Raw genomic sequence first — 21,752 nt, forward strand, 5'->3', positions numbered from 1 at the left:
GCACATGCTCTGATTAAACATATTTGTAAAGACTACGTACTGGCTGCTGGAGGGAGGTGGCGGTTGTGCTCCAGCATGGCCGAGAAGGAGCAGGCAGAGGATACCATTTCCTCCTCCACCAGCTGCACTAGGCTGTTAAGGTAAGGTTGCCAGACGTCCCCCTTTCCCAGGGACAGTCCCCGGATTTACAAATCAGTCCCCTGACAAAATCTATCTGTTTAGTAGGAAGTTGAAAAGTGTCCCCGGATTCATTGAAAAAAATCTGGTAACCTTATGTTAGGGTTTGCCCACGATTGTAGCCAGTTGCAAGTGAGCTGGGGGGAGTAGCTCTGGTCTGTTTCCTGGCTATATAAGCCAACTGTGCTCCATTATGACATCAGTGGAGGATAGATTTGGTCAGAAGGAGTCATGGAAGAGCGGCCAAAGCAGCCAAAGGCCAAAAATGGCATCCTCCTCCTCAGTGCCTGAAGAATGTGGTGGAGGTGGTGACAGAGACATGTGTGGGTTTCTGAAGCAGCTAAAGATTAGCAGATGGGTAGGCAAACTAAGGCCCGGGAGCCGGATCCAGCCCAATCGCCTTCTAAATCTGGCCCACAGACAGTCTCGGAATCAATGTGTTTTTACATGAGTAGAATGTATCCTTTTATTTAAAATGCCTCTCTGGGTTTTTTTGTGGGGCATAGGAATTTGTTCATTCCCCCCCCCCATATAGTCCAGCCCCCCACAAGGTCTGAGGGACAGTGGACCAGCCCCCTGCTGAAAAAGTTTTCTGACCCCTGGATTAGCAGCTGGCACTTTTCAAGTGGTCAAAATACTTGGTAGTGGCAGAAGTGAAAGTCAAAGGCTGTGAGTCTGGGAGCTCCCTCCCCTCTTTTGCCATGGCACTGAACCAAAGGAACTTTTAAGTATATATAAGTGATATATAGACACTTATTAGTGCTGTGAGCCTCTCAGGGGAGACGATGCAGGCAAAAGGGGGCCATGGCGGCTACAGTGGGGGCCAGGAAGTCCCTGAAACCATTGAGGGATACGCTCCTCCCTCCCTCCCTACAGGGGAGCACTGTGGTGTGTGGGGGTGCCTGGGGGCATTGGGCATGAGTGAGGGTGAGGAGGGAAAATGAACAGGGCAATGCAGCGCACAATGTAGCAACTTGGAGGCCAGGTGATTCGGCACCCTGGCATCGTATTTGAGAACAGCCCTGTTTAGACCGGATAGGATACACTTGTCTCAAACTAGTTGAAAATGTAACTGCGCCCGTTGAGTGACAGGATAATTTGCACATCTTCTGACTAAGCACATTTGTAACAGGAAGCATCAATTGGCTTCTCAAACGCCAGTCACAGCTTTTCCAAGACCATTGGATGTTAATAATTTTTATTTCTTTTCTATAAGCAGATACAGTGGTGCCCCGCAAGACGAATGCCTCGCAAGACGAAAAACCCGCTAGACGAAAGGGTTTTCCATTTTTCGAGGCGCTTCGCAAGACGAATTTCCCTATGGGCTTGCTTCGCAAGACGAAAACGTCTTGCGAGTTTTTTCCCTCCCCCCCTTTTTCTAAGCCGCTAAGCCGCTAATAGCCGCTAAGCCGCTAATAGCGCTAATCCGCTAAGCCGGTAATAGGGATGCTTCGCAAGACGAAAAAACCGCTAGACGAAGAGACTCGCGGAACGGATTATTTTCATCTTGCGAGGCACCACTGTACAGGAAGGAGGATTTCACATAAGCACAGAAGTCATGATTTATGTAAAGTGAGCACTTTAGATTTTCAATAAGCACCTATTAAAATGAAACAGAACTGCTTCTCTGTTGTCTCTGTCAAGGTGCAATCCGATGAACACTTACTTATTTTATATATTGAATTCATTTCTTGCCCTGGGAGACCTGGGTAGCAAACAACAAGTGATAAAACAAAACCAGCTATTTGCGAGTGTGTGTCATAGAACTCAGTGGAACTCCATCTGCGTAAACATGTTTATGATTGTGCTGCTACAAAGTACTAAACAAGTTGTCCCATATGCTTAGCTAATTGCTCAAATTGTTATGTATTGAAATGGCTTATTTGTAATTTGTGTTGTTTCCCACAAACTTTATAAAATCTCCTGGCTTTACTTGGCCTTTAGCAAAGAAGCAAGCTCAAATTATAGATTCTATATGTTTGCAGCATATCATTATTATGTACTTACACTCTCACGCTACCTGTATCTAGGCTACAATGCGCTATATTTATTCACAAAGTGTGGGCTTTCTGTGTACTCAAGAATTCATGCCGGGCAAATAAACAGCACAAAATAGTCTTGATAAAGCTTCAAATATGAGTGGATTGTAGTAAACATGTAATAATGACATACTGTGAATTTGTGAGGCTGATTAGTATGTGCTATGTGGGAAAAAGTAGTAAGGAAATATTTAACATATAAATCTGTGTTGGGAAAGGAGGATACTCAGTTGCTTCTAGCTGTGCACAACTATAGATGTTTAATTGGAAATAACTCCTATTATTCTCAATGAGGCTTACTCCCCTGTCAATTTGTTTAGGATTATAGCCTTTGATTGATGAGTGGGGAGTCAGGCAGAACTGTGGTCTTAAAGACATCAACTCTTTTCAGCGTCGCCAACCATAGATGCTGGTGGGAAACCAGCAAACATGACTTGAGCACAACAATACTTTCCCATTCTTTGGTTTCCAGCAAATGAGGAAAGCTTGTCAAAGTCTATACTTGAACATCAACCATTGGGGTTTGGTTCTCATTGGGCAATGTTAGTCTACTTTTGGCATTTAGCTGCAGGTGTGCATGGTGTAATTTGGCTGCATGATTAGGCAATAAGCATGTATGGCAATGTGGTTAGGAAAGGACTTCAGTTTGTTTTTATACAGGAAATCCTTTGAGCCCTTTTTGTGCTTTGGACTTTCAAAACTAATGACCCTTCCATTTGTTTAAATTAATATGGAAGAAGCAAGTTGTTACTGTGGGCCTCTTAGGCTGATAAAAAGCACCCCACAAACTGAAGAGTTTGTATTTTCCTTTAAAATAATTTGTGCTCACATGCATTCTGCACATGCAGTGATTTAGTTGGATACAACCTATAGAATGAGCATGAACCAATCCTTCTGGAAAGCTTTAAATTAGCTAAGATAATCATAAGTAGCTTGAGCTGGGCTTATAAGTAAATTCCTGACTAAACAATAGTCATGGAAAAAAAATATTTATTTGTCTTTCAAGCCTGCATTATGTGCCAATTTTTCCTCCCCATCAATGGCTTTTTGAACATGGAGAGAACAAGCCATTGTAATTTTGTTTCTTTAAAAATCCTCACTGAAAGGGAGCGCTAATATTTCTGTCTAGTCAGATTGTGAAACCAAACTTCTGGCAAAATGTGTGGCAGATTTAACATGGAACACAGGTGTTTGTTTTTATATTGCAGAAAGGACAACAGGTTCTGATATTTTTTAACAATATTTTGATCACACATATTTTCTCAGTGGATGAATCAGATAACGGAGGTGAAACTTAGCTGCCTTAAAAACAAAAAAAGAAAGATGAATGTTTTGCTTTGTTTTATTGTATCCACTCCTCTTATTGCCCACCACTGTGGCCTGTCAGGAGCATTCGAGTTCTAATCATTCAAGAGATCAACATGGAAACAAAAACCCCAGGGAAATAATAAATAAATAAATAAGCAAGCAAGCAAGCATCAGGAATCAAAGGAAACGCGACATGCCTGGTAAGTCTGCTACAGTTTAGGTAAGGTGGGTGGAGAGGGGCAATGCTGAAGGCTGTGAGCTGCTTCACACTGGACCTGGCAAGTTTTTAATATGTTCCTACCACATCTTTGGGATGCGGGTGGCGCTGTGGGTTAAACCAAACAACCTTAATGACACAGCACTTGGTTCCCCATTGTTCCTTAATGGCTCTGTGTGGCATTTGCCCTCCTAGGTGACATCATGCTGGGCCATAAGGAAAGGGTTAAATGAGTGTGAAGTGATTGGCCAGTGGGAACCCAAGGGGAGGAGTTAGAGTTAGTGTTGCTAAGTAGTCAGTCGGGTGTTAGAGAAGGGAGAGTGAGCATATGTCTGTGGGTTGGGATAGTTTGATGTGAGAGAGTGAGAGAATCTGTTAAGAGGAGTCAGATAGACAGTTGGGATAATCAGTTAGAAGTTATTAGGAAGGTATAGGCTGGTAAAGAAACTAAGATTAAGAAACTGACAAGAAAAATAATCTGAAACCATAAACTTGTTAAGGCTTAACAAATAAACTTGTTTATTTGGATTAATGTTAACAACTGTCTGGACTCCATGTGTACCCAAGAGAAATGGGTTAGTGGCAGCGGGGAAGCAATCGCAGTGGTGGCACAGGGATCAATAGACCATCAAACGTCCAGGGACGCTGTGTGATCGCCACACTTGGCTTTTTGCTAGCAGTTTAAAACAAGATTTGACTATTCCAAGTGTGGTCTGTCCAAGGCAGAATAGAGTGGTACGATTACTTCCCTTGATCTGGACACTATACTTCTGTGGATGTAGCCTAGAGTAGCATGCACTTTTTTTGCTGCTGCATCACACTGTTAACTCATGTTAAACTTGTGGTCCACCAAGATCTCTAGATCCTTTTCACATGTACTACTAGTAAGCCAGGTGTCCCCCATCCTATATTTGTGCATCTGGTTCTTTCTTCCTAAGTGCAGAACCTTAAATTTGTCCCTATTGAAACTCATTTTGTTAGCTTCTGCCCAGTTCTCCAATCTGTTAAGGTCATTTTGAATTTTGATTCTGTCTTCTGCAGCATTAGCTACCCCTCAGTTTTGTGTCATTTGCAAATTACAAAATTTTCATAACATTTTAATCAATAGTGTTGATTGCTGGTAACTGAGAATAAAAACCATAGCTTATTAAAGGAAAAGAAATTGTGTTTATTTGATATGCAGGGACAGGAGTGATGATTTACTGCACAGAATCATTCTACCTCCTCTGAATAAGTGTTGACTGGCTCTGGGCATTTTGATTTTGACAAACACACTTCATCTGACAGCAAAGGCACACAATTTCTCAGGTCCAAAATCACCCCCCAAAATTTCACTGGGGTACCAAAAGCACTCCCCAAAACAGTTGGTGTGATTTTTGTTGTATCTGAGATTGGATGACAGCTCAAACCATCCACGTTGAATGCAGTGCAATTTACCTTTGAGTAAATATGTACTGGATGGCACTGTGAGATGGGCTGAGTACCACACTAGGACACTGAACTGAAACCTCATTGTCTCCCAACTCGATGCAAATTCTCCAGAACTAACATATTTTATTTTTGCAGGCATTCAGGTCGCTGGTGATGGAGAATGGGCAACCTAATCCAGCCAAATGCTAAGGGTTTATCAAAACAACAACTTGCGAGTTGTGGAAATTGCCACATTTCCTGCCAAAAGAGATAGCCAAGCTGTCTTTAAAAAATAATCTGGAACACATCCCTGTAATCAAAAGCTGCCAATCTCTTTTTAAGAGTTTGGAAGCAATTCAGCTGTTGGCTACTATCCAGTGACCATTCTTGAAAAAATGAGAGTCGAACTGGTCAGATCATGTTGTGTCACATTTAATTGCTTAATATAAGCTGATGGCCATTTTATTAACATGTATCCACAGTTTCCTTTTTTAAAAACCAAAATCTATTTTTAATCATATTTATTGGCTCAGAGAGAAGCTTTGTTCCTAAAGCTAATCAGAATCCAGTGCTTTAAAAAAGGAGAAAAGATGAACAAATTGTCACTCAATTGCCCTGAGCATCCATCAATCACACACTTTAATAGAAATAGTGTCATTGTAATGAAATGTTGTCAACGAATATGTGCCTCTTGCTTTGAAAAAACATGCCTTTGACTTGATAGTTTTTGATAAATGCCTGTGATTTGTCATTTTTTTAATCTTGCAAATGGAGCTCATTGTCTTATGATGAAGCTCTATCCAAATGACATTATCTCTTAATTATTTTTGCAATATATTTTTGCAGGATTTTTTTTTTGCGGGGGGAGAGTAAGACTTTATTGTCTAATTTTCATGATTGATGTGCTAATTTTGTGAGTATTAGATTAGCAGACAATATATATTTTCCATTAGCATATGTTTTCCAGCTGCCTTGATGCAGGGAACATGGTAAAAGAATGCTTGATTTTAATGTTCAGATTTATTGCTCACTCTAGCAGTAGCAACATATCCCCTATGGGGTGTTTTATGCTGTATCATTCCTTCTCCTGCCTATTCCCACTGTGTCTCCAGGCTAGAAAGGACCATTCAGGAGAAAGCTCTAGTGTATCCCTACAGCAAGAGGGAAAGCACTGTGGGGCAGCAAAAGGGTCAATATGGTCAAGCAAGAGCAGAGGATGTAGGCAGGTTGGGGTTGGCTGGGGAGGGGAAAAGTGAAGGGGGACAAATAACTGAGCAGGTTCTTATTTGGAAGGCTGCCCTCTTCTTTCCTCTATAGCTGATGCAGCATCAGTGACAGACCTACATTTTGAGGGCCCTGACGCTTGAACTGTCATGGGGGTCCTTTGCAACCAGCAACGAGGTCTGGGTAACCACGGTTATCTTTTTCATTGGGGTTGTTCCACAACACACCTTTACAATGCCTGTGACTCTCAAACGTTGGGATTGCTGAACTCTACTGAACAAAAAGACAGTGATACCTTGGTTCCCAAAAGGCTTGGCTCCCGAACAAATCGGCTCCCAAACACTGCAAACCCAGAAGTAAGTGTTCTGATTTGTGAACGCTTTTCAGAAGCCGAATGTCCGACACTGTTTCCGTGGCTTCTGACTGAGTGCAGGAAGCTCCTGCAGCCAATTGGAAGACATGCCTTGGTTTTCAAACAGTTTTGGGAGTTGAACGGATTAAGTTCGAGAACCAAGGTTCCACTGTAAATCAGTTTGAGTTGAGTGACTCAAAATTGGGTCTACTCAGTGCTTTTTTTCCTAAAAATATTTAGGGGTACTCTCATTTTGACTCAAGAAAACCATCAGAAAAATTAAATACAGTGAATGGACAAAAGTACAAAGATTCACAAAATGCTTAGGGGTATGCGTACTCCTGCGTACCCCCAGAAAAAAAGCACTGAGTCTACTAGACCCATTTTTTTAAAGCAATGTGCACAGAGGGTTCTGGGGACCCTCTGGGGTTGGGGGTTATGAATCTTTAGTTTCATTAGTTTCATAGTACATCCACCTCTGTGCCGCATTGCCCATTGACTGATTGATTGTATTGTATTCAAGAAACTGTGCATCGTACTCCCCCTTTTCATTTCATCCCTACAACAACCCTGTGAGATAGGATAGGCTGAGAGACAGTGATTGGCCCAATGAGCTTGATGGCTAAGTGGGGATTTGAACCCTGGTCTCACAGGTCCTAGTCCCTCTCTCCACTAAACCCTTGGATGCACGTGGGGTCAGGAAGGAAAGTTTGCCCCATCTCTAATACTGCCAGAACAATGCAGGGGCATCTCAAACAGAGATAACATAAATGGATAGACTCCTCCACCTGCTCTTACACTCTGCTTCCAGGGAGCCAAGCTGCCTGTCTTCACTGCATCCACAAACGGGAAACTCTTAGTGAATATGATACAGTCACATTTCCTTAGCCCATTCATTTTCATTTTTCCCTGGAGGGGAGGTGGGCAAGGATTATTCACATGTTATGAGCAAGAAATATTGTGACTTCCGCAAGGCCATCCACCAAGGCTGGGCCAAGCTGCTTGTAAGGTTTTTATTCAAATGAATCACCTCGGTGGAATAATTGTATCTAATTTATGCATATCTAGAATCCAGTACAAATGTCAGCTTAATTTAACTGATAATTATCAGCCCGTCATTATTCTTCTAGAATGTTTCACAAAACATGTGCACATTTCTGAGCCCAACACGATCATTTTGTTGGAAACAAGAAAAGGAAGAAATGCATATATTCAGCTCCACCCTAACCACACATTGTTTTCTTAACTAGGAAACTGGAGCCATGAGTGGCCAGAAATCAGTTGTTGTTGTTACTGTTTTTATGTATATATAAAAAAGCTCCCTTCCTCTGCAATAGCTTAGGTGTCTGGAAGCTAACACTCAAAACCAGAGCTGAGCAGAAATTTCTCAGAAGACTGTTTTCTTCCCTCCATAAAAAAGGCCACTTTGTGAAGATTCTCCACAAGGTTTTGTGGTGGCTGGCCATTCCCAGTGCCCTATAATGATGCAAGATCCAGTCATTGTGGAGGAATCAAAACAGTCACCAGGTATTTTGTTCTGCTGGGACTTGTGGAGCTTACCATCTTGTTTGCCATCTTGCCAAAGGTTGCAGGCAGCTTTACCTGCAGCAATTGCATGTTGATTGCCCTCTTAGAAGACAAAGTCCAGCAACTGGAGGAACGTGTAGCTACGCTCCAAAGAATTAGAGAACTGGAGCTCTTCTTGGAAGCAACAGAGCACACCGTCTCCACCAAGGAGGAGACAGGGGACTCCCCTGAGAAGGAGGCTAGTTCACCAACACAGGAGCCAGATATATGGAGAAACGTGACTCAAAGAAGTAGGAGGCCCAGGGTTCGCTCTGATTGTTTAGAAATACACAATCGCTTTAAGGTCCTCTCCCCTAGCATGGAAGACGAAGAGCAGACTCCATTTGAGGATCTCTCCCTCATTACAGTCGATCAGGTATATGAAGACGAGCAGCAAAGCCAGTCCTCAGGGAATGTGCAGGCGACCTTGGAACAGACAGCTCACGGAAGAACCCCGACCAGACCTAAGAGGAGGCGTGTAGTGGTGATAGGGGATCGCCTACTGAGGGGAACAGAAGCAGTGATCTGTGGGTCTGACAAGATGTCTCGGGAAGTGTGCTGTCTCCCCGGGGCTAAGATCCAAGATGTAACTGAACGACTGCAAGGAATCATAAAACCCACTGACAAATACCCCTTCCTCTTGGTTCATGTGGGAACCAATGACACTGCAAGCAATAGCCTCCAGAAGATCAAAAGAAACTACGAGGCTCTGGGCAGGAAATTGAAGCAATTAAATGCACAAATTGTCATCTCATCTGTCCTCCCAGTTGAACGACGTGGCACAGGGAGAGAGGGAAAAATAGTGGAAGTGAACAACTGGCTTCGCAAATGGTGTAAACAGGAACGGTTTGGATTCTTAGATCACGGACTGCAGTTTCTTGAAGATGGACTTCTGGCAAGCGATGGGCTGCACCTCACAACGGTTGGGAGGAATGTTTTTGCCAAAACTCTCAGAAACCTCATCAGGAGGGCTTTAAACTGACTAATGTGGGGGAGGGAGACAGTGCTCCTGAAGGTAGGAGTCTATCAATTGATGAAGATGATCATCCAAATATCATAGACCAAATAGAGCAAACAGCACGCAGACGTAGTGGTGGGAGGAAAAAATCCTTAAATAAGAGACACGGGGGGATGATTAATGGACTTCAATGTCTGTACACTAATGCGCAAAGCATGGGATGAGCTTGAGCTCTTGGTACAGCAAACTAAATATGACATAATAAGCATCACTGAAACCTGGTGGGATAAGTCCCACGACTGGAATGTAATAATGGAGGGATACAATCTATTTCAGAGAAACAGACCAGACAAGAAAGGAGGAGGAGTGGCGTTATATGTCAGGGATGTGTATACCTGTGAAGAGATCCAAGATTTAGAACCTCAAAGCCAAAGTGAGATCATTTGGGTCAAAATTAAGGGAGAGAAGAATAACAGGGACCTCATTGTGGGAGTTTACTATAGATCCCCAAGCCAAACGGAGGACATAGATGATGCCTTCCTGGAACAGATGGCCAAGCATGCAAAAGGAAGGGAGATAGTAGTAATGGGGGACTTCAATTACCCGGATATTTGTTGGATGTCAAACTCAGCCAAGAGCATAAGGTCAAACAGATTCCTCACTGGCCTTGCAGACAACTTCGTTGTCCAGAAAGTGGGAGAAGCAACAAGAGGAACAGCCATTTTAGATCTGGTCCTAACCAATCTTGATGACCTGGTTAGTGGGGTAGAAGTGGAAGGATCATTAGGCGCGAGTGATCATGCTCTTCTGAAGTTTACTATACAGCGGAAAGGAGCAGCCAAGCATACTAGGACTCAATTTCTTGACTTTAAGAAAGCCGACTTCATAAAACTTAGGGAAGTGCTGGGTGAGATCCCATGGACAGTAATACTAAAAGGAAAGGGAGTTCATGATGGCTGGGAGTTTGTTAAGAGGGAAATAGTAAAAGCACAACTTCAGGCAATACCAATGAGACAGAAACATGGAAGGTGCCTAAAGAAGCCGGGGAAAAGAGAGGACCCAAATAATTACCGCCCAGTCAGTCTTACATCAATACCAGGGAAGATTCTGGAGCAGATCATTAAGCAAACAGTCTGTGGGCACCTAGAAAGGAATACTGTGATCACCAATAGTCAGCATGGATTTCTGAAAAATAAGTCATGTCAGACTAACCTGATCTTGTTTTTTGACAGAATTACAAGCCTGGTAGATGAAGGGAACGCAGTGGATGTAGCCTACCTTGATTTCAGCAAGGCATTTGACAAGGTGCCCCATGATATTCTTGTAAAGAAGATGGTAAAATGTGGTCTTGACTATGCTACCACTCAGTGGATTTGTAACTGGCTGACTGACCGAACCCAAAGGGTGCTCATCAATGGTTCCTCTTCATCCTGGAGAAGAGTGACCAGTGGGGTGCCACAGGGTTCTGTCTTGGGCCCGGTCTTATTCAACATATTTATCAACAACTTGGATGATGGACTCAAGGGCATCCTGATCAAATTTGCAGATGACACCAAACTGGGAGGGGTGGCTAACACCCCAGAGGACAGGATCACACTTCAAAACAACCTTGACAGATTAGAGAACTGGGCCAAAACAAACAAGATGAATTTTAACAGGGAGAAATGTAAAGTATTGCACTTGGGCAAAAAAAACCGAGAGGCACAAATACAAGATGGGTGACACCTGGCTTGAGAGCAGTACATGTGAAAAGGATCTAGGAGTCTTGGTTGACCACAAACTTGACATGAGCCAACAGTGTGACGCGGCAGCTAAAAAAGCCAATGCAATTCTGGGCTGCATCAATAGGAGTATGGCATCTAGATCAAGGGAAGTAATAGTGCCACTGTATTCTGCTCTGGTCAGACCTCACCTGGAGTACTGTGTCCAGTTCTGGGCACCACAGTTCAAGAAGGACACTGACAAACTGGAATGTGTCCAGAGGAGGGCAACCAAAATGGTCAAAGGCCTGGAAACGATGCCTTATGAGGAACGGCTAAGGGAGCTGGGCATGTTTAGCCTGGAGAAGAGGAGGTTAAGGGATGATATGATAGCCATGTTCAAATATATAAAAGGATGCCACATAGAGGAGGGAGAAAGGTTGTTTTCTGCTGCTCCAGAGAAGTGGACATGGAGCAATGGTTCCAAACTACAAGAAAGAAGATTCCACCTAAACATTAGGAAGAACTTCCTGACAGTAAGAGCTGTTCGACAGTGGAATTTGCTGCCAAGGAGTGTGGTGGAGTCTCCTTCTTTGGAGGTCTTTAAGCAGAGGCTTGACAACCATATGTCAGGAGTGCTCTGATGGTGTTTCCTGCTTGGCAGTGGGTTGGACTCGATGGCCCTTGTGGTCTCTTCCAACTCTATGATTCTATGATTACCAGAGCTTCTTCTGGGCAGGGTGAGGAGAGGTGAAGGTGAGGCAGATCAGACCCTTGGGTAGCTCTGGTGGCTGAGCAGTGGAATATGTTGTCTCAGCATAGGACCAAGGTCATCTGAAAGCTTCAGAAGACTGGAAGGACCTGCCCTTCCAGTGTCTACACCCGCTCAGGGAGCTGCCTGAAATCCTTGAAGGACCCATAGTTGATTCTAAGGGGATTCTTAGAATGTCAAAGGGGATTCTCAGGCCTGTCTTTTCAAGTGCAGTGACCATAGGTGCTGGCTCCAGGGAACTCTTTGGGCCCCCTCAATCTTTTTTTGAGGGGGCTTCCCCCCATTGTTGAGGACGAACGCGGAGCCGGGTGCAAAGACACGTCAGGACTTCATGTGCATGACACCAGGGGATTATGTTGGGCCCCTTCAATGTTCTTCAGAAGATGGCACCTCTGGCAGTGACCTCCAAATGTGAGTCCTCCTTGGGGTGACACTGAGACCCAGATGAAGGGGTTCCAGTAGATACTGCATACTAGGACTTCCAAAAAGCTTTTAATGAAGTCCATCTCCAAAGATTCCTGAGTAAACTTAGGAGTTATGGGATAATACAACAAGTTTTCTTGTGGATTAGTAACTGGAGTAGTAATTGAGACTCTTAATCTCAGGGTTGTGGGTTCAAGCCCCACGTGGGGCAAAAGATTTCTGCATTGCAGGGGGCTGGACTAGATGACTCTGGGGGTCCCTTCCAACTCTACGAATCTGTGAAATCTCAACACATCTCAGAAGAGCAGCTCTGTATTTTCTGCTGCAAAACCAACTCAATAAATATCAAGACACCATGGGCAAAGATACAAATAGAAAAATATCGACGGAATATGTTTACGAAAACAGATAAATGTCAAATAGAATTTGGTGACGGCAGTAAACATTCCCAGCTTCCCCAGACTGTTAGGAAAATCCAGAGAAAATGTTCCTCAGATGTTACAAGCTCGTTAAACTGGGCATGCGTGTGAACCAAAGGGACTACCTTATTATGCAAATACACTTGGCTTTTCCTTTAGCCCAACATAAAGCAAGTACTTTGAGTTGATACTCTGATGTCTGTCACCACCCACCAGTTCTGCAGTGTTCCTTATACAGATGCACAAACATAAACAGCAGACACAATCCCAGATTAGAGCAGAACAGCAAAAAAAAGCAAACAAACCTGATTGGAGCATTTTGCCATGGGGAGAAAAAAATGACAGCTGATTCACAGAAGCTCCTCAGAAGTGGAGACAAGAAACCTGGCGCTTGTCTCCTGAACAACACCGCCATCTGCTGCCCATTTCAATTGGTTGGTTTTTTTTTTGGCCAGATCTTAGCAAAACGTTCACATCCAGAACCACAGTCTTAAGACTTTATAGAACACACACCTCTACAAACAAAACTATAACTTATAGTGCCTCCATCATCACATTGAACTGGTTGCAATACCTTTTTTTTTTGTAGTACATGAGCAATCAGAAGATTCAGACCAACTCTTGCAAATCTGATTACTTTTAATCATAGAGTTGTAAGAGAGTCTGAGGATCATCGAGTCCAACCTAATATGCAGCTGTCCCATATGGGGATCAAACCTGCAGCCTTGGCATGACTACCAACATGCTTTTACCAACTGAGCTATCCAAGAAGAGAAGGCTAGTGGGACAATTGCACTTTTGTTATTGTGTTTTTATTTTTAAGCTATTTTAGTTAGCCATTTAAGCTGTAATCCTAGCCATGATTTCAGCTGGGCTTACTCACAGATAATTGGGGTCAGTTTTTTAAAAAGAAGTATATAAATATTATAGATAGATATGTTATTGGCGAATGCCCAAGAACTATGTTTTATTTATTGCATTTTTATTTCACCCATCGTCCGAAGTGGCCAGAGGAGAATGAATGGTTCTCCTACACATTACTTTCACAACAACCCTGTGAGATAGGCTAAAGTTGAGAAACAGTACCTGCTCCAAGATCATTCAATGAGCTCCGTGTTTCATGGCTTTATTCCTTGGGAATAGGATTGAAAGATGGCATAAAGTTACTTAAATGAATAATGGGTGTGGATTTGATCCCAGTCTTCCCCAGTCCTAGTCTTACATGTTAACTACTACACTGTGCCGATTCTCCTGGCAGGGGAAATGATGTGGTTTCTTACTGTGGAAGTTGCTCTGACTTAGGATTTTGCCATGCATCAAAAGATGTGGGGAAGTTGGACAGGATGCCCTCTAGGGGCAGGATTCACTTAACCTGTCAGTGGAAGCCCTGTGCAAGGACTTGTTGCAGGTGGTGCTGCAGTCTAAACCACTGAGCCTCCTGGGCTTGCTGATCAGAAGGTAGGCAGTTCGAATCCCTGTGACGGGGTGAGCTCCTATTGCTTTGCCCCAGCTCCTGCCAACCTAGCAGTTTGAAAGCATGCCAGTGCAAGTAGAAATAAATAGGTACTTCTGTGAGGGGAAGGTAAATAGTGTTTCTGTGCACTTTGGTTTCTGTCATGGTGTTCAGTTGTGCCAGAAGCAGTTTAGTCATGCTGGCCACATGACCTAGAAAGCAGTCTGTGGACAAACGCCGGCTCCCTCGGCCTGAAAGCGAGATGAGCGCCGCAACCCCATAGTTGCCTTTGACTGGACTTAACCACCCAGGGGTACTTTACCTTATCTTATGCAATGGGGCTTTCCCCTCCCATGCCCCCTGAAATTGGGTCTGTGGGATGTTTGGAGATCTCCCAGAACAGGGGACAAGTTGAAACACTTGCACAGATGGAACAATTTCAAGGGTGTAATGTTGACTTTCACCCAGTGATTCCATGAAAACAGTAAACTAGAAGTGTTACTGAAAAGGTGAAAGAGAAATTCTTAATGCTCTGTTATCATACTGAGAGAACATTAAGAATTTCTCTTTCAACATTTCAGTAACACTTCTAATGGCATGAAGCTGAGGATAAACAAGACTGTGTTTGTGTTACACTTGTGTATGTGTGAATCTGCCAGTTTTGGTTTCTCTCACTCTTCCAATATTGAATTCAATTCTCCACATCAGTTTGTTATTTATTTTTAATTTTTAAAAGATGAATAATAAAAACATGAAAATTCCTTTACATTTTTGTGTGAATTTCTGCTAACGTACACATTTTTGCAAACCAATTGTCTCAAGTATAGTGCATTAGGTAGGTTATTTTTCAGCAATCTGTGCATTTATCTGCACACTTTGTCCTAGTATATGCATTTTACTTGGCTGGAGAATGGGTGGAATCTACACACATATAAAAACTGTTCTGAAATGGTTTTTTTAAAGCATTTTAAAAAATACATTGAATTTTCCATAAGGCTCACCATCACCACCTAGTTTCACATTATATATTGCACTTAAAACACACTTAAAACATTTGATTTGCAGCTGTATAACTAAATCACATTTTTCTCTCCCCACCCCACCCCCTGTTTTCTGGCACGCTTTGCACCCTGTAGAGAATCCACACCTTTCTCCTCCCTCTCTTCACTCTGTCCTACAGTGGCCTCATGAAGCCACTGGTGAATGTTAAGTACCGTAGATCTGTTCCCACTCCCCTGCCTTTCCCATTGTGACTTGGCATAATTCATAGAGCATGTCATGTCACGTTTTGAAAGGCCTTTTTAACCACAATCCCCTATCCCCTATATAGTGAACACGCAGTGCCTTTGAAACTCTAATATGTGTATCTAATAGACAACAAAAATAAATACGGAATTCCTTTGACTTCTGTTCTCTTGCTCAGGTTGCAATTCCCTCTCTATTTTTTGGGCTCACTGGTACTTTGCAAGATTACTTTAGATTGAAGGAGCTGTAAGATCTGGATGCATCATTAATTATTTAACATGCATGGGAGGTTATTATGTTTCAAGCCTTCCAAATCAGCAACAGGAAGCTTTGTTCATATATCTTGTATCTTGGGACCTTTGTGATATTTTTGTGGAGGGGAAAAAATCAAACAAACCTCTGCTGTCTTTTCAGAAGGCTGCATCCTACCGCCATGTAAGCTTTCTTCTGAACAAATGCTACTAAGGTTATTGGTTAAGAAGGAGAAGAAAGATAAGAAAGATGTTTGCAAGGATACAAGGAAAATCTTTTTTAAAAACTCCCCTCCCATTTGCCTTGCAATGTGTAAATTCGGTGGAGGAAACATATCTCAGCCTATGCTTTGTCCTTATTTAAAATCCTTTTGAGAAAATTTCAGTGCTGGATGTGGAATCTTGGTACCACTATCAGGACAAATATTTCTCATTGAAAGTCAGAAGGACAACCATATAATTTATTGCTCGTATGGGGAAATAGTGGGCCAAGTATCCACTGTGGGGAGACAGTGAGTGCATAATTTCAGCCCTTGAATTCACACACATTTTTGATGACAACCGTGGTGGTCTGTATCCAATGAAGGACAACAATGATTATATAAATAGTTACAGCAACTGTGATAGCAGCACAATAAGCCCTAAACGGCCTCGGTCCAGTATACCTGAAGGAGCGTCTCCACTCCCATCATCCAGCCCGGACACTAAGGTCCAGCGCTGAGGGCCTTCTGGCGGTTCCCTCACTGCGAGAAGCCAAGTTACAGGGAAACAGGCAGAGGGCCTTCTCGGTAGTGGCACCCGCCTTGTGGAACACCCTCCCACCACATGTCAAAGAGAAGAACAACTACCAGACTTTTAGAAGACATCTGAAGGCAGCCCTCTTTAGGGAAGCTTTTAATGTTTAACAGACCACTGTATTTTAATACTCTGTTGGAAGCTGCCCAGAGTGGCTGGGGAAACCCAGCCAGATGGGCAGGGTATAAATAATAAATTCTATTCTATTCTAAGTGAAAACTTACCTGCTGCAAGGAGGGCTCACTGCAGGACAGCATGTTGACTTCTGGTGAATCCTTGCACCTGAGACATCATGCACATGAAAAGCAACATTCAAGGCAAAAAGAACAAAAGGAAATGTACCGGTAGTTTCCATAGATACTGATGACCCTACTATGAGGTCAGGGTCCACCTCCCATTGATTTTTTTTCCATTCAGGGCATTGCTGTGGAAGCTCAAACGGTTCAGTGGAGATCTGACAATGTTGTTGGCTTCTCTCTGTAGTAGCTTCTAGGTTAGTTTGGATGGGAGAGGGGAAGAGTGCATCTGGAAGGTCAGGAGAACGGCAGAAACCTTTACAAGATGGGCTTAAACTTTGGAAGGCCTTGATAGGAAGAGATCTGAGATCTTCAAACTGTGCAAGTTTATTTCTGAAGCTTTGGAGTCATCACTGTGTGTTTGATTTTTCTAGAAGCAATATAACAGTACGGGACTGATACAAGGGGAAATGACTAACACACATCCTGTTGAAAATTGGTTAGTTGCAACTAGCTGAAGAGCCATCAGGTGGTCTGCACATGTGTGGCTGTCAAATGGATTGTCACGAACAAATTGTAGCCTTGTCAGTCTCACATGTCATTGAAACAACCCAACGTGTAGGCAAGTGCTGATTTCCCTTTCTAAAGCTCTCATCAGTCTATGATTGAAGCTGGTTCAGGTGTATCAGCTGTTGGCACCTGTCATCAGGAATGTCTTGATATCATCGCCTAATGCTAGCAAGTTTCATAGTTGGCATTCACCAGTCCAAGCACATCTGGCCAGCCAAAGTAAGACAAATTGAAAGTGTGTTTGATGAGCAGCTACATCCCAGCAGGATCACTTTTATCAGCCACTTTCCCCTTTGTTTTGCTTCCTGACACCATCCTGAGCAGTGACATGGGGGTGCACATGTGACTTGAAGATTATGGGATCAGTGGTGGCGTGCAGAAAGACCAGAGGGGCTCTAGGTATTGAAGGAGGTGTTTAAAGCGGAGATAACAGCTTGCTTCTATCAAAGTTTGGGAATGTGAATCTAGCATTTTTCTTTTAGAGCCATCACACAGAAATGATGACAAAATGGCCTACTGTGATCCTGTGGTTATGAAAGTCCATTCAGGCTGCAGGCTTTGCTGAATGCTTTCCCCGCATGTAGCTTTTCATTCCTGCAAAGATATGAAAGTGCACAGTGGAAATGTGAAATGGACATCCAAGATATGCTGTATTTAATCAGTGAGAGACTTCATCAAAAGCACTGTGTGCACATAATGCCCAGAAGTTATGTGCTGAGCTAATGACATATGAGAAGAGAGATTATACACTTTCCAGGAATCCCTAAATATACTATTTGCTAAAATGGGTGGCGCTAGCAGTGAAGTGACAGATACCACCGGGGAAGTAAAAATAAAAGCCATGTAAGAACAACAAAGGCTTGCACAGCCTTCCTGTAGTTCTGATGGATAGTCCTGTTGTTTACCCCAATGAGAGTATTTTGGAATGATACCTGTGGAGGAAAAAAAGTGTGAGAAACTATAATAGTCTCATGACTTAGAATTCAGTAGTGGCCAGGACACTGAATTGGAAGCTGGCTGAGGAACTGGACCAGGTTCCTATCTCAGCCTGAAATGGATGATCAGGGACCAATGAAACTGAGACTTATAGGTAAGGAACTGCCCCACCAAAACCAAGTTGAACCATTGTACCAGAATCTCTCTCCTTCCCAAAGCAGGAGCAGTTCTGTCTTGCCTGATTGAGTTTCCTGTTGACTCTTGCCAGAGGATCTTTCCACTGTAACATTGCCTGCTTGCACATCTTCATGCAGGTAATCTACTGAGTTGCATTTTCAGTTTAATGGGGTCTCTAAGTCCTTATGATTGGTTCTATTTCCCTAGTGCGTCCAAATCAGGGGTGGGGAAACTCATGTCCAAGGGCAAATGTGGCCTTGCAGGTCTCTCTCTCTGTGGACCTTGGAATGCTCTCCATAGTTTTGCCCCTGCCCCTACACACCAGTGGCCCCTGGAAGATGGTCCATGAGGGAAAGTGTCCCTCAGGCTGAGAAAGGTTCCCTAGCCCTGATGTATGCAGAATGAAAACTCCATGTGCATGCTTGCCATGTGCAGTAATCAACACATGTATTTCTCATTAATTCTCCACATTGACCTCTAGCAAGCTACTGTCCTCCAGATGTTTTGGACTACAACTCCCATCAGCCCCAGCCAGAATACTCCCATTTTGGATTTATTGTAACATATGGAAAGGAGAGGCAAGTAACTCTTTGTCATGTGGTGAGCCATTTGGATGCTTCACTAGGACTAACAAATGGAAATGCTTTCCATATCACATTACTGGAAAAATTACTGCATGTACTGTTTATTTGACTTCATACGGTAGGAGTTTTAAACTGCTTTTTAGAAGGTTGTTTTAAATTGGGTTTTAATTGTACAGTCATACCTTGGTTTTCGAACAGCTTAGTTCCCAAACGTTTTGACTCCAGTTCCAATGTGCGAACTATTTTTGGAAGCCGAACGTCTGACGGGGCTTCCGCGGATTCCGATTGGCTGAAGGAGCTTCCTGCAGCCAATCAGAAGCCATGATTTGGTTTTCAAATGTTTTGGAAGTTGAGCCGACTTCCAGAATGGATTCCATTCAGCTTCCAAGGTATGACTGTATTAGTATTGATATGTTCACTGCCCTGGACTCCTCTGGAGGAAGATGTGTGTATAAATCTAATAAATAAAATAAATATTAGCATATTTCTGCTGTAACACAGTTTATTAATTTTAATATAGTTTATTAATTTATTGAAGAACTGTTTTGGATACTTATTTTCCACAATTTTTGAATAAATGGTTTGCCTAGGATTGCTTCCTTGTATGTGAAAATTGTGATTTTGTCTGTGGTTTTCTCTTTTACTTTCAGGCCATGGATCTTAGAGGATGTAGCAGTTCTAATCAATCTTGAAAGAATCATTACACTGAACATTTTGTCCATCTTTCTGCAGGGAACAATCACAGAAGCTATTACACTCTACAAAGATATCAGAATGAAGAAAACAAAGGGGTTTTTGTGTGACAGTACTAACCAGTATGGAGTACCAGCACCCCATTTTTTAAAAACCAAAAAGAGCAGAGTAAAACAGTTGTATTTGTGTTACAGAAAGCTGTGGACAGAATAATCTAATAGTATGAGATCATTTACAAATTGAGATTGTACATCACAAGGAGTGTAAATCTTCTACAAAAGTTTCAGGGGAGTAGAGGGTGAATCATAATGCCTATCCCAGAATCCATTCTTTCCCCTTCAAATTCACTAAAAGTTTCCAAGTTCATTCCAAATTCCAATTTTGGGAGACAACTGCATTTACTTTCAGTCTCAAAACTGGAGGAGTCACGGCATCCTTAAAGTGTAAAAGCCTGGAATAATCACTGTTAAACAGTGGGTGTACTAAACAACCTCCATGGTTTCAAAAACAATTTAGATAGAGGTATTGAGGGCGTGATTTTGAATACTAGCCTAGAGATGTGCATCCTGAGATAAGGATCAGTTTTTCTCCTGTTCTCTACTTCTCCATCTGTAAAATATAATAACACTTAAGTTCCTGAATATTTCACACACAAAATTCCTGTTTTTGAGATTTGGTTATTTTATTTTTGCTATTGTATGAACAAGAGACTCAACTAAAAAATTGTGCTGAGTTTTTATCCTATATCCTGCTTCTATTACGTGTGGGGATGACAGAATGTGGATGTTTAACTGAGAATGTTTTGTCAGTGCACAATTGATGTGGCATTAATTTGACTGGGGTGGAATCCACACACATCTTAAAAATGTGTGAAAATACTGTAAAAACCTTTTTGAATTTGCTATAGCTCATAGTCGCCACCTAGTGTCACAATTGTATATTGCACTTTACAACACATTCAAAACGTTTTATTTGGAGCTATATAGCTGAGTCCTTGACTGTTTTGGTGGTTTCCTGCTCCAGTACACCCTCCTCCTGCTTCCTCCTCCTCTTCTAAGGCACCAATGACTGCCTCAGTTAGATGTTGACATTGGTGTACTTATTTGAGATCAGGGGCAGCTCATGTTTGGACATCCAAATATTGTCGGAATATGGCTGTTATCATCACTGACTGGAGACTCGACTACATTAGTAAAGAAAAAGTGCTTTATATGAGTTATAACCCTGTGACACCAGATGGCGCTGTGGAGTCCCATCTTTCACCCACAGGATTTCCCTTTATGAAGTTTACGTGTTTAACTGAATCACTTTTTTTTATGTGTCTAGATCCGGTCTGGGACTGTTGGGAGTTGGAGTCAAACAACAAGATCTAGAGCGTCTAGAAAATAATCTCCTAGGAAGGTTTAATAGATGGATTTTGCTTTACATGCAGAGCTTTTGTTATAGGACTGGAAAGGAATGTTTCCCTGCACTGGATTAACTATCAACTATTTATTGTTTTCAGTCTGCCTGTGCAGCTTGCCTCCATTTGGATTATTTTATCAAACCATCAGTTGAACAGCACACTTTTAGGATGGGACCCCTTGTTTCTACCTGTGGGATGTAGCAGATCTGTGATCTGTGGGATGTAGACTGATTGTGGAAGAGTTTGTACTCTCTGTGTTAAGCAGGATCTGCCTTCTGAGAAAGAAAGCCTGCACTATATGATCTTTCTTTGTCTGGGGTTGAATTCTTTTCCATATTTAAAGAAATATGACTACAATCATTCAGCACAACAGGATTCAGTTGCCAGTCTTGGCCTACTAGCCCACCTGCATGCTCACTATAACCTCCTTTATGGATGCGTGATTGACAGATGCGAATACAAAAACTGCTTAGCTGGCCCAGAGTGCCAAGAAACATTTTGTGAACAAGTGAAATGCGAGGCAGAAAAGCACACAAAAAACCCTGCAGATGACTGCAGAGTTTTGTTATTTCACTGTATCTGTGGTATGTTTGAAAGCACTCTTATCCATTCTGTCAGCTACAATGAGGCAGACATCCAGAAATTTCTATTTTCAACTCTGTTGTCTCTCGTCGGGCTTTATCAATACAACATTCTCTATCCTTGACCTAATGACCCGTTGCTATTACATTCCATGAATGTGGGCACTTTTGGGTCTAGAAGAGAGAACAGGTTGCTGATGAAATGGCACATGGAAGAAATCTTGGTGCTAAATTTAGATAAAGCTTGACTTAAAAAAAAAA

This window comes from Podarcis cretensis (genome assembly GCF_951804945.1).
Source record: "Podarcis cretensis genome assembly, chromosome: 7".
NCBI classification, from domain to species: domain Eukaryota; kingdom Metazoa; phylum Chordata; class Lepidosauria; order Squamata; family Lacertidae; genus Podarcis; species Podarcis cretensis.